The sequence below is a fragment of the Sceloporus occidentalis genome, unplaced genomic scaffold (genome assembly GCF_023333645.1).
Source record: "Sceloporus occidentalis isolate IW3139 unplaced genomic scaffold, rSceOcc1.0.p SCAF_22, whole genome shotgun sequence".
NCBI classification, from domain to species: domain Eukaryota; kingdom Metazoa; phylum Chordata; class Lepidosauria; order Squamata; family Phrynosomatidae; genus Sceloporus; species Sceloporus occidentalis.
Genome location: NW_028317002.1, coordinates 8,872,501 through 8,886,346, shown reverse-complemented (window position 1 = coordinate 8,886,346; position 13,846 = coordinate 8,872,501). Strand labels below are relative to the sequence as shown.

Genomic DNA, 13,846 nt, shown 5'->3' with positions numbered 1-13,846 from the left:
TGACAATTCTTGAATGTCTATAACTGATCTACAAAGGGCACAGATGTTAGTAAATATAAATAATATTATTTAAAACAATGTATTATAAGAAATATATATGCAGTGTGAGATAATAAGAAATATAGTGTGTCATTACACATTTCCGAAGAAATCTATAATAAAAGAAATAATATATTTCAACCAAATGGATTAAATTATATAGGAGGGAGGGAAGTGGAAACATGTCAGGATCTCCTAAAAAACAAAATAGCCTCTTGTATAGACCCCATTTCTCTATGGAAACACCAGAAAACAGGAATGGAATGGGTTGAACGTGACAACCCCTGAGGTTTTTTACCACAGCAATCATTTTTTACATGCTCCGCTCAGTTCCCATCTATCTGCTACCAGATAACATTTAATTGTATTTTAAATATATTTTTCAAAACTCGTATTCTTTGTGTCTTTATCAACCTCTAGGGATGAAACGATATTACAGAGTTTCACAGGTAATTTCATAATGCAATTGTGTTGTGAGATAAAAAAATGACACTTGAAACAGCAATTTCCATTTTTTATCAGTTAAGATACTTAGATTTATTTTTCACTTGCTTTGTTTTTTTCCTGGGTGGCTATATGCGGCGCCTCTCCAGTTACGAAGGTAGAACAGGTAACTGAGAGTGTGTTTCTGAAGCAACTTTGCCTCAGTGCAATCCAAGGACTTAAATATAGGGTGGGAAATAACCATTTCCCAGGGGTCTATAGCCTTGAAGATAAACAATACAGAAAATTCCATTATATCCTCAGAAAGTTTGGACTAATGTCTACTGAATGTGATGGGTGACTCAAAGAAGTTTTATAAAAAAAAAAGCACAAGTAGTGTTGTGTGCAATGAGTTAGAGTTTGAGTACCCATCTGAATCCTGAGAATTTTTACTTGCTCAGCCTATCTTTGTTCAGGTATAAAAAAGAGAGTGAATTGGCATATTTGTGTGTTTTGCTGTTAATCGGTTAATGTGGATAATTAAGGAACAAGGGGAACAGTGGGATAAAAATTTTTTGGATCGGTTCCGGAATATGCAGTTGAGACTCACAAGCCTCGAGAAAGATATAGCAACAGATATGCAGGAGAAACTTTGCTTGGACATGATATTGAAAGATATAAAATGTAACACTAAAAGTCTTATCACAACAGACAAAGGGATGTGAAGGAGCCAGGGGAAGGACAAACCACCTACTGACACGTAGGCTTTTGCCAACTATTAGATTCACTGCATCCATTGTTTTTCTTTTTTTTTTTGTCCTCTAAACTCTGGTATTTGGTTATTTTCAACCTCATATAACCAGCTACAAAAAGTTGAATAATTTGAATTGACAGAATATATAAAAAATACTGGTCTTTGTTCAAATCAGCCTGAATATACTATATACATCGTTTTATGGTTGCATGGTAGTCTTGCATTTTGTATGTCTTCAAATGTAACCCCCCCCAATTTATTGAGGTCCTTATTGAATGCACAAGAAAATTCTGAATGTATGACTCCAAAAATAACATAATTGTTCTGTTTTACCTGGCATTGGCGGAGATGCTGGGTCTGCTGACCTCTGACAAACCCTTTTCAGAATTTTTCTCAGTAGCCATGTCGAAAAACTGCTCTTTGCCTGAACACAAATCGCACATAATTGTTTCTTATTAGAAATAGGACAAAATGTGTCAACAAGCAGTGCTGGAAATTTACATCTTTATTACATTCGGTGCTCTTGTGACCTTATATGAAAAAGAGATATTACTGAAGTGGAGGCCACCAAAGCACCGATAGATACTGACATATGGGAAATGAACATTGCCTGGTGTGAGCACGCTATGTCTGATTGATTTAAGAGGCGCACAGTCACTTGGTATAAAGCAATTCTTGCAGTCACATCTGTCAAGTATAAATCGAGTAGCATATGTTTTGAGAATTTTTAACAATAAATTGCTGTTAGCTGCTTTCAAGTATACCTGAAGGCCTATATAAAATGGCATATCGCGAGGATGGCAAATGTAAAATAACATTTTGAAACATTCGGAAAGTTTCATTTCAGGTCTGCTACCGAGTTTCACCTCAGGTCAATTACAGTTCAGAAAAACAAAAACCTTCCTTCTGGATTCCATTTAAGATCTGTAGCTTCTGCTGACACTTTTCTAAATAAATTAGAATAATAATAAGAATGCTACTGTTCACAGTATTCTATATGACAGCTAGAACGCAGTACAGTTTAATCACCGAATAAACTCTTAAAGCTATTTCATATGGCATGGATGCCACATAGTGGTGCTATTTCAATGCACAGCTTTGAGTTACCTGCAACTCCATTGCAATACAATATTGAAACTACGGTATTTTTTCATGGATAATTTCAACAATTTGGTATTGTTTTCCTTACAAAAACATTTTTTTTGACTGTAGTGTCAGTTAAGGATGATTTTTTTGTCACTATGCTTGCTAAGCACACTATCTGTCCCCTCATCTGGCTACTCCTTCCTCTCACAATGACAACCTCTACACATCGACATTACAGATGGGCAAAGCCCATGAAACAGCTAAAAAAGGCTTCTAAAATATTAAGCTTGACAAGTTAATTAAGTGAATTCTTTCATTTTACTCCCTTTTTATTTGCTTGTACTTAGGTTTGTAGTACCTAGCATGTACAAGAAACTGTAACCCAATGTATCGGTATATTTCACGCATAAAATGTAGCATTTTAATGTAAACTTAATGTATACTAGATATGTGTGTCTTATGCAGCAGTCATAGTTGATACTTTAAACAAGTTATCTTCTTTAACCCCTTCAATCCCGGAGAAATTTTGCCATTTTTGCGCTATGTCGGTTCAGCGATGATTATCTTTTACTGTGAATAGTGTACCCATATAAACTATATATTGTTTTTTCAAGGAGAGATAGAGCTTTCTTTTGATACCATAGTTGGATGATTAGCTGAAAATTTAGAATTAGAAATTTAGTAAAAAGTAGCAAGAATTAGAAAAAAAAATCTGTGTTTTTTTCATTTTCCCTCTGAATCCTCACAAAATTAGGTAAAAAGACAGAAAATTCCATCCAGATTTATCCATTTAGGTGTCCTGTAGATGTCGATGTGCCCAAAGTGCCCGTTCCCGGCCGCCTAGGTTGATCGCGGCCGGCCGGCAGTTTTGCTCTAAGTCCCCGTTTTTGGCAGGTCAAGTTGCTTGAGAAACCCTGGAAGTCAATGAGGTCGGATTTGCCGGCCGCATCCGACCCTCGCTCCATCGGTAGACCTCCGAAGGTCCCGCCCTGGGCTCCACGGACCTCGTGACGCCCAGCCCGGGTGCCGCACCGGCGGTCCAACCCGCCCAAGTCCCGGGCCGGGTCCCGGGAAGAGCACCATGGGGCAGACCCCCGATGGTCCCGCCAGGGGCTCCCCGGACCTCGGGGTGCCCAGCCCGGGTGCCGCACCGGCGGTCCAACCCGCCCAAGTCCCGGGCCGGGTCCCGGGAAGAGCACCTAAGGCAGACCCCCGAGGGTCCCGCCAGGGGCTCCCCGGACCTCGGGGTGCCCAGCCCGGGTGCCGCACCGGCGGTCCAACCCGCCCAAGTCCCGGGCCGGGTCCCGGGAAGAGCACCTAAGGCAGACCCCCGAGGGTCCCGCCAGGGGCTCCCCGGACCTCGGGACGCTCAGCCCGGGTGCAGCACCGGCGGTCCAACCCGCCCAAGTCCCGGGCCGGGTCCCGGGAAGAGCACCTAAGGCAGACCCCCGAGGGTCCCGCCAGGGGCTCCCCGGACCTCGGGACGCTCAGCCCGGGTGCAGCACCGGCGGTCCAACCCGCCCAAGTCCCGGGCCGGGTCCCGGGAAGAGCACCTAAGGCAGACCCCCGAGGGTCCCGCCAGGGGCTCCCCGGACCTCGGGACGCTCAGCCCGGGTGCAGCACCGGCGGTCCAACCCGCCCAAGTCCCGGCCCGGGTCCCGGGAAGAGCACCTAAGGCAGACCCCCGAGGGTCCCGCCAGGGGCTCCCCGGACCTCGGGGTGCTCAGCCCGGGTGCAGCACCGGCGGTCCAACCCGCCCAAGTCCCGGGCCGGGTCCCGGGAACACCACCATGGGGCAGACCCCCGAGGGTCCCGCCAGGGGCTCCCCGGACCTCGGGAGGACCAGCCCGGGTGCCGCACCGGCGGTCCAACCCGCCCAAGTCCCGGGCCGGGTCCCGGGAACACCACCATGGGGCAGACCCCCGAGGGTCCCGCCAGGGGCTCCCAGGACCTCGGGGTGCCCAGCCCGGGTGCCGCACCGGCGGTCCAACCCGCCCAAGTCCCGGGCCGGGTCCCGGGAACACCACCTTGGGGCAGACCCCCGAGGGTCCCGCCAGGGGCTCCCCGGACCTCGGGAGGACCAGCCCGTGTGCCGCACCGGCGGTCCAACCCGCCCAAGACCCGGGCCGGGTCCCGGGAACACCACCATGGGGCAGACCCCCGAGGGTCCCGCCAGGGGCTCCCCGGACCTCGGGAGGACCAGCCCGGGTGCCGCACCGGCGGTCCAACCCGCCCAAGTCCCGGGCCGGGTCCCGGGAACACCACCATGGGGCAGACACCCGAGGGTCCCGCCAGGGGCTCCCCGGACTTCGGGGTGCCCAGCCCGGGTGCCGCACCGGCGGTCCAACCCGCCCAAGTCCCGGGCCGGGTCCCGTGAAGACCACCATGGGGCAGACACCCGAGGGTCCAGCCAGGGGCTCCCAGGACTTCGGGGTGCCCAGCCCGTGTGCAGCACCGGCGGTCCAACCCGCCCAAGTCCCGGGCCGGGTCCCGGGAAGACCACCATGGGGCAGACCACCGAGGGTCCCGCCAGGGGCTCCCCGGACCTCGTGCAGCCCAGCCCGGGTGCCGCACCCACGGTCCTACCCGCCCCGGTAGTTGCTCGCGGGCGGCCGGCGTTTTCGCTCTAAGTCCCCCATTCTGGCAGGCCGAGTTGCTTGAAAAGCCCTGGAAGTCTATGAGGTCGGATTTGCCTGCCGCATCCGACCCTCGCTCCATCGAAGTCGGCATGCCTTGCCGGGTTTTCCCGGTGGTGACGTGGAACCCCGTCCCGGTTCGCCAGGGACGTCAGGCACCCTCCGCCGGATATATAGGGAAGCTGCTGCGAGTTCCAGAGAGCCGGCTCCCAACGACCTCGGGAAGCCCAGCCCGGGTGCCGGCCAGGTCCCGGCCCCGGCCCCGGGAACCCCACCGTCCGGTAGACCTCCGAGGGTCCCGCCCGGGGCTCCACGGACCTCGGGACGCCCGGCCCGGGCGCCGCACCGGCGGTCGAACCCGGCCAAGTCCCGGGCCGGGTCCCGGGAAGACCACCTTGGGGCAGACCTCCGAGGGTCCCGCCAGGGGCTCCCCGGACCTCGTGCAGCACAGCCCGGGTGCCGCACCGGCGGTCCAACCCGCCCAAGTCCCGGGCCGTCTCCCGGGAACACCACCTTGGGGCAGACCCCCGAGGGTCCCGCCAGGGGCTCCCCGGACCTCGGGAGGCCCAGCCCGGGTGCCGCACCGGCGGTCCTACCCGCCCAAGTCCCGGGCCGTGTCCCGGGAAGCCCACCTTGGGGCAGACCTCCGAGGGTCCCGCCAGGGGCTCCCCGGACCTCGGGAGGCCCAGCCCGGGTGCCGCACCGGCGGTCCTACCCGCCCAAGTCCCGGGCCGTGTCCCGGGAAGCCCACCTTGGGGCAGACCTCCGAGGGTCCCGCCAGGGGCTCCCCGGACCTCGGGACGCCCAGCCCGGGTGCCGCACCGGCGGTCCTACCCGCCCAAGTCCCGGGCCGTGTCCCGGGAAGCCCACCTTGTGGCAGACCTCCGAGGGTCCCGCCAGGGGCTCCCCGGACCTCGGGAGGCCCGGCCCGGGTGCCGCACCGGCGGTCCTACCCGGCCCCGGTCCCGGCCGCGGCTCCCGGCCCGGCCCCGGCTCCCGTGAACCTGCCGCCGGGTAGACCTCCGAGGGTCCCGCCAGGAGCTCCCCGGACCTGGGGCCGCCCAGCCCGGTTGCCGCACCGGCGGTCCTACCCGGCCCCGGTCCCGGCCGCGGCTCCCGGCCCGGCCCCGGCTCCCGTGAACCTGCCGCCGGGTAGACGGCTGAGGGTTCCGCCCGGGGCACCCCGGACCTCGGGCCGCCCAGCCCGTGTGCCGCACTGTCGGTCCTACCCGTTCCCGGCAGCCCAAGTTGCTCGCTGCCGGCTGGCGTTTTCGCTCTAAGTCCCCATTTCTGGCAGGCCAAGTTGCTTGAAAAGCCCTGGAAGTCTATGAGAACGGATTTGCCGGCCGCATCCGACCCTCGCTCCATCGAAGTCGGCCTGCCTGGCCGGGTTTTCCCGGTGGTGTCGCGGAACTCCTTCCCGGTTCGCCAGGGTCCTCAGGCACCCTCCGCCGGATATATAGGTGAGCGGTCGGCGTCGACCGCCACGACCAGGACAACGACCGATCTGGTGCCCCGCGCCGGGCCGGGGAAGGCAACCCTCGCTCAGGCGGTCCCCGGCGGGCCCCCTGGTGCAGGCGAGCGGCCCGCCTCCCCGCGCACTTCCCGGCGCGGACCCCCGGGCCCCACCGCGGCCCGGCCCGGCCCTTGGCCCCGAGGCCTCTCCCCCGGGCCGGGGGAGAGCCGCCCCGGGCGCCGGACCCCCCTCGCAGGCGACTGAGTTTGCTCGGCCCCGGACTCCCAGCGGCCCGAAGCCGCGGCCGGTTGGGGCTACCAGCGGGCGCTCCACGTCCCACCCCGGGTTCCCCCCGCCGCGGAGCACGCACCTTCCTTTCTCCCGGCCCCGAACGAAGGGAGGGGGAGCGCGCGCTCTCCCTCCGTCCCCCCGGCGCCCGCCGCCTCCCGCCCCGCGTGATGACGGGAGCTACCTGGTTGATCCTGCCAGTAGCATATGCTTGTCTCAAAGATTAAGCCATGCACGTGTAAGTACACACGGCCGGTACAGTGAAACTGCGAATGGCTCATTAAATCAGTTATGGTTCCTTTGATCGCTCCATCTGTTACTTGGATAACTGTGGTAATTCTAGAGCTAATACATGCCGACGAGCGCTGACCCCCAGGGATGCGTGCATTTATCAGACCAAAACCAATCCGGCAGGCTCGCCCCCGCCGGCCGCTTTGGTGACTCTAGATAACCTCGGGCCGATCGCACGTCCCCGTGACGGCGACGATACATTCGGATGTCTGCCCTATCAACTTTCGATGGTACTTTCTGTGCCTACCATGGTGACCACGGGTAACGGGGAATCAGGGTTCGATTCCGGAGAGGGAGCCTGAGAAACGGCTACCACATCCAAGGAAGGCAGCAGGCGCGCAAATTACCCACTCCCGACTCGGGGAGGTAGTGACGAAAAATAACAATACAGGACTCTTTCGAGGCCCTGTAATTGGAATGAGTACACTTTAAATCCTTTAACGAGGATCTATTGGAGGGCAAGTCTGGTGCCAGCAGCCGCGGTAATTCCAGCTCCAATCAGGGCTGGGCGTCGGCTGCTCACTGTGGAGTTGGGAGGCGAGGGGAGAGGAGGTGTTTTTGTGTTGCTGGTGGAACTTGGTTTCTTTTTTATTACTTTCGGTGCTGGACGTTTGCTACCCCGGGGAAGGTAACTGCCTCCCCGGGGTCCCATCATGGCCTCCACCCTCATTGAGGAGTGGAGGGGCCGCATTGCCATAATCTCGGAGAAACTGGTCTACACGGAGGACGGCATCCTACTCCCATCCCGGGAGACTGCAGGAACCGTATGCAGGGCTGTGCGTCGGAACATGGAGGCGCTCGAGGCATACACCACGGCCTTGAGCGCCAAAATAGCCATGCTCAAGAAGGGAGTCGGTCTGCCCCACCATCTGAGGGTCGACCAGACTTCCCTCCTGTTGCTGGGGGCCCTCCATCTACGGGCCCTCGCCCTCAGGGACGCCGGGGCCAGGGCCTTGGAGACCGCCGAGGCGAGTGTGAATACGAACCCTGAAGATGAGGAGGCGGTGGAACAGGGCCCTTCCTATGCCCAAAAGGCTAAGGTGGGGCTCCCAGTACCTGCGGAGTCAGACGGGGAACCCCTCAGGCAGGCCCTGGCTAACCTCCAACAAGAGTTGCGTTCCCTGGGGGAGGAGAAGGAGGAGGTTGCCGGACAGCTGAAAGAGCTCCGGCAGCAGAGCAACAGGGTGGGGAGTCGTCATCGCGGCCCCATACGGGAGCGGATCGTCTCCCTGAAGGAGAAAGAAGCGGAGTTGGCGAGACGCACAGCCCAGAACCGTGACCGCGTGCGGTTCCTGCAGGAGAAGCTGCGGGAGCAGGAGGTGGAGGAGTCGGGGGTACCACCGACCCCGGAGGACCCGGAACCGGTGGCGCCTACATCACCACCGCCACCGCCACCACCACAGTACGACGGGACCCAGGAGAGGTCCGCTATACGAAGGCCGCTGATTTTTTCAATGGAGGAATTGGACGAGGAGGAGGACATTAAGATCCAAGCTGCGCCACGGAGGCGGAAAAAGAAGACCACCAGGAGCAGGCCCGCTATCCAATCGTCCGGGGAGGAGAGCGTCGGGGATACCCCCCCCATCATGTCCGAGGAGGAGTTCCCATCCCTCCCGGCCCGGGTCCCCGACGCTGCTGCCGAGGATCCGAGAGCGGGCCTTTCCCGTCGGAGGGCCAGGGACACTATCCCCGCCGGTCTGCGTTTGGCCGGTGAGCCCCGGGGACCTTGTGTGAGTACCTTCCCCGATGTACCTGTCGGTATGTCCCCTGTTGTTGTCATGTCCCCTGTTGTCCCCCCACCCCCAGTGTGTGTTCCCTCTGTAGTACGTTCACGTTCCCCTGTCTGTGTCCGTCCGTCTTCCGTGGCCCCCGTCGGGGCGCGGGTTTTGTCACCCCCGCGGCCGGCTGCGGCACCGGCGACCGCTTCGGCGGCCGCCGGGGCGGCTGCTGCTGCCGCGGGATCCGTGCCGGCGCTCCCGGCGGCGTGCCCGCCTCCTTGTCCCTCCAGAGGGATCAGCGGTTCTGTGGCCGCTCCCCCCGTTGTAATTGGTCCCATCCACCCTGTGGTGGTGGACCTAGTTGTCCCGGCTGCTCCTGCGGCTTCGGTGTCCCCGGAGGTGCCGTCCTCCGTGTACGGGGCCGCCGCTAACCGGGCTGCCCTCCCCCTGTCCAGACTACTCCGGGCGGAGGAGTCGCCCGGAGTGCAGCTAAAAGAAGCTGCCGTTGCGAGTGGGGCTGCCGCTACCTGGGCGGCCCGCCCTCTGTCCCCACTACTCCGGGCGGAGGACTCGCCTGGAGGGCAGCCAGAGGCGGCTGTTGTTGTGAGCGGGGCCGCCGCTACCCGGGTGGCCCGCTCCCTGTCCAAACTACCCCGGACAGATGATAATCTGTCCGGAGTTTTGCCGGGCGCCGCGGTTTCGATGGAGGCAGTGCCGGGTGCGGCTGCGGTCCCCGCCGGGGTCACTCCGGCAGCGGTGCCGGTGACCCCCGGGGCTCCCGCAGCCGTGATGCCGGTTGCTGGCTCCGCCCCCGCCGCGGCACAGGCCACGCCCCCCGGTAATTTTAAAGTCACGGTGCACAACACACACACTGTATGCCAGGGGACCGCGGGACCACCCGCGATGGCCCCTACGGTCAGGGTGGGGAAGGACCCTGGGGGGCAGAACCCCGGGAGGTCGGCGGTGGCCCGGGCTGCGGGGGTGGTTGCCCCTGCTTTGAAAGAGGTGGGGGTGGCGGCCGCTGCGGTCAGGGCTCCTGCTCCGGCCGAAGGGGGGATTCCCACCGGGGTGACACCTTCCCCCGCCGTGACACAGGGGGTCGCTGCGGTGGCCGCGGTACCCGCCGGTGGGTCCATGGGCGGGCATGGTAGCGGGGCCACGGGGGGGTCCACAGTGCCCATAGTGCCCACTCCAACGGTGGCCCCAGGTGCGACACCCGCAACCGCTAACGCCTGGGCGGCGGGTCCCCCGAAGGTTCAGGTGCCACCACCAGGCAGGCGGGCTACGGGACTCCCAGCGGGGCAACCCATGCGGAGAAGGAACGTGGTCCGCCTGCTGCACGTAGCGGAGGGATCCGTGCCCGATAGGAAGCGGGTGGTAGGGGCCCTGAAGGACCTGGGCTTTGCGGTCGCGGACTTTTTCGCCATCATCCACGTTAGCGGCACCCCTGAGTATGACATCAGTTTCATGTCCCCGAGGGGTCTGGAGAGGTTCTGGACCCTTTGGGAGGGGGTGCCAAAGTCCGGCGACAGCCTATGGGCCCGGTTCAATGTCCAGGCCATATCGCGCCAGGAGGTCCGCAAGGTGAACTTCCTGGTGCGGAATGAGTCCATACCCGTCGCGGACATACTGGTGTGGGCCCGCAGATACGGGGAGGTCTTGACCACCCCGGTCAAGACTCTCTGTGAGGACGGGATCTGGAACGGCGGCTGGACGGTCAACATCCGTCTGAAGGAGGTACGGGGTCTCCTACAGCACATGCCCAACTCCTTCTTCATCGGGACTGACCGGGTATCGTGCTTCTATCCCGGTCAGCCCCGGGTGTGCCACAAGTGTGGCTCGCCCCGGCATTTCAGCATAGGGTGTGATGTCACCAAGTGCACCCTATGCGGTGTTGTAGGACACTCCAAGCAGGAGTGCACTACCATCCGTTGCAACCTGTGCGGGGTGTTGGGTCATTCCTACAGAGCGTGTCCTGAAGCCCAGCACAACTTGGACAGTATCTGGGAAGGAGAGGGCGAATTCGCAGAGGAAGACCCGCGGCCAGTTGTGGGGGGCGCTCGGGACAAGGCTCTACCCGACGCCCCAGGTACCTCCTCCGGCACCGACCCCGTAAGTAACATCATTGACCCGTTGCCTGTCCGTCCAAAACAACGAATGTCTCACCCCATTTCTGTCTGTACTCCTTCCACAGGCATCACCACACGATCGGCGTCAGGACCCCGAGCCGCAACCACGCGGGATGAGTCGGGGTGGACGACTGTCGGTCCGAGGAAGGAGACCCCAACTCAGGAGGCAGCTCGGAGAGGTCCGGTAAGATCCTCCGCCTCTGCTAAGACCCCTTCCCGGGGGGATCCACCCTCCACACTAGAGGGGGAGAAAGTCCCTTCGGGACGGGGGAGCTCCGGGGCCCCGAAACCCAAATCCATCGTTGTCGCTGCCGCAAAATCATCAGCGGCGGCGGCCGTCGCTGAAACCGCTATCGGCAAGACGTGCGGGGACATACCAGTCCAGAACAGGTTTAGTGCCCTGATGGACTGGGGTACCCGCATGGAGGTCGAGGAGGCGGCAGAGGCGGCGGCGGTAGTGGCGACAGTGGCGGGGGAGGGTGGAAGGGCCGCGGAAGCTCGAGGACACCTGGCAGAGGTGGAGGATAGCGAGTTGGTAGAGGTGCCGATTCCGGAGGAGGACGCCTTGCCCGCGGGGCTCTCCGCGAAAAGGTACCCCTCAGACTCGGACGGTGAGAACGTACGGAAAAAGGGAAAGTCTCCTCATTCTCATCACCCTTGATGGCGACTCTCCCCATACTATCCTTAGCCACTCATAACGTGGCTAGTATTAAGACGTGCAGGGCCCGATTTATAGCCTATGATAACTGGCACAGGGAGAACTACCATATAATCTTTGTCCAGGAAACCCGCCTGGACTCCCTGGGGGCCCTGCATGCAGCTAAACGCGACTGGAGATGGGGGCACTCCTTTTTTTCACTAGCCACGGAGGGCTACGGGGGAGTTGCCATCCTGTTCCAGGGTGTGGACATAACGTTCAATAGGGTGATTGAGATAACGAAGGGTAGGTGCGTAGTTCTTGATGTGTCGGTAGGCAGGCAGCCTCTCCGTCTGATTAATATCTATGCCCCCCAGACCAAGTGGGAGAGGAAGCGTCTGTTTAACGAGATAGAGCCTTTCCTCTACACGTCCCGGCATATTGTCTTTGCTGGTGATTTTAATACCGTTACTAGGACCAAAGACAGGAAAGGTGGCAAAGACAAACCGGGATACGACGCTTTGGCCCTTACTAGAATAGTCAGGCAGGCAGGCTTGGTAGATGTGCATATTAAGCACAACCCAGACCTCACAGGTTACACATATCAGCGAGGTAACTGCCAGAGTAGGATAGATAGGATTTATGTTAAGGAGTCTCTTCCGGTGACGGCACTTGTGCTTAAACCGGTGGAGTTCTCCGATCACTTTATTCTTACCTGTCTGTTAAATGTCTCGCAGGCTCCGCTAAGAGGTAAAGGGATTTGGCGACTTAATTCTGACATCTTGACAGAAGGCTGGGTTCAGCAGGCTTTCGAGAACTTCTTTCATGACCAGGTCACCGTTGCGGAATTCTGCACGACGAAGTCTGAGTGGTGGGAGATGGTGAAGGTAAGAACCCGTGCCTTATTTCGCTCTCTTTCTCAGAACATCCAGTCCTCAAAGTACAGGACTTATCTCGGGCTCCTGTGCAAGTTAGACTGTCTGGTGTCGCAACGAGGTGATCCCGGGGACATCTCTAGGGTCAAATCCATGATGAGGACGTTCCAGTATGACAGGTATGCCTCCTTGCTCAAGGAAAGGGATCATGGGGCTTACCACTCACCCGATCCTTTTCTTAGTTGCAAAAGGAAGGAGTCTGCTAAGATCATTACCTGTCTGCGGAACACCCTCGGTGTCCTGGAGGAAACTCCTCGGGGGATACAGAGGGTTGTCCGCGATTACTATGTGGAGCTCCTCGGACAGAGGAGACCCTGCCGACATCAGGCGGACGACTTTTTGATGGGTCTTTCCCTTCCTGAGATTGATCATGGAAAGCTGGATGAGTTGGTTAGCCCAATCACTGTCAAGGAGGTCACGGAGACAATATTAGAGCAGACGAGGAAAAAATCTCCGGGCCCTGACGGTCTTACGGCCGAATTCTATCATGCCTTCTGCGGTCTCCTGGCCCCTAGTCTCACCGAAGTTTTTAATGAAAGCCTGGAGAGGGGGATACTCCCTCCTTCGATGAGATCCTCGGCAGTGATTATGCTAACTAAGCCCAGAGTTGTCGACACGGCTGATGTGGGGAACTGGCGACCCATATCACTCTTGAATGTCGACAGGAAGGTTTTGGCGAAGATCATTTTTAAACGTTTGCAGGGGGTCGCAAGTGAGGTCTTGTCTGATTCTCAATACTGCACCGTGAAGGGCAGAACTGTCTTTGACGCCGTCTGCGAGGTCAGGGAAGCCATCGAGCGGTGTAGGGTAGAGGATGGGGATAAGTATCTCTTGGCACTTGATCAGTCGAAGGCGTTTGATCGGGTGGATCATTACTATCTGTGGGCAGTCTTGCGCAGGTATGGCTTGCCGGGAAAACTTATCAATTGGCTGATTTCTTTATATAGAGGGGCCGAAAGCTTCACTCTTGTTAATGGATGGAGAGGCAAACCGTTTAAAATCCGATCTGGGGTGAGGCAGGGCTGTCCCCTCAGCCCCCTCTTGTACGTCTTTGCTATAGATCCCTTCATCCGAAGGGTTGATGCAAGTCGTTTAAGAGGAGTGGCCCGAACCCCAGGAAGGCCCTTACGGATACTGGCTTACGCTGACGACATCTCTGTGATTGTGTCCGACACACAGGAGGCAGTCACAGTGGATGAAATGATGAAGAGCTATTCTGCTGCCACTTCCTCCCGGATTAACCGGGACAAGAGCGTAGTTTTCTGGTGCGGGAAGGAGGGGAAGCAATTCCCTCTCCCCGACGGTTTCCCAGTGGCCCGTGACCAAATTCAAATCTTGGGGGTTAAGTTCGGACCGGGAGATTACTCGTTGGTCAACTGGACCGAACGTTTAGCTGTGGCCTGCAGCAAGGTAGACGAGTGTTGCCGGTGGAAACTGACCTACAGAGAAAGGGT

The 13,846-nt window shown here is 58.1% G+C and overlaps 1 pseudogene; it reads left to right on the top strand.

Annotated features, from left to right (window-relative positions):
- Nucleotides 1–6,866: 6,866 nt before the first annotated feature.
- LOC149300971 (18S ribosomal RNA) lies at nucleotides 6,867–7,479 on the top strand (annotated as a pseudogene; the record flags this gene model as incomplete).
- Between the last annotated feature and the right edge of the window lie 6,367 nt (nucleotides 7,480–13,846).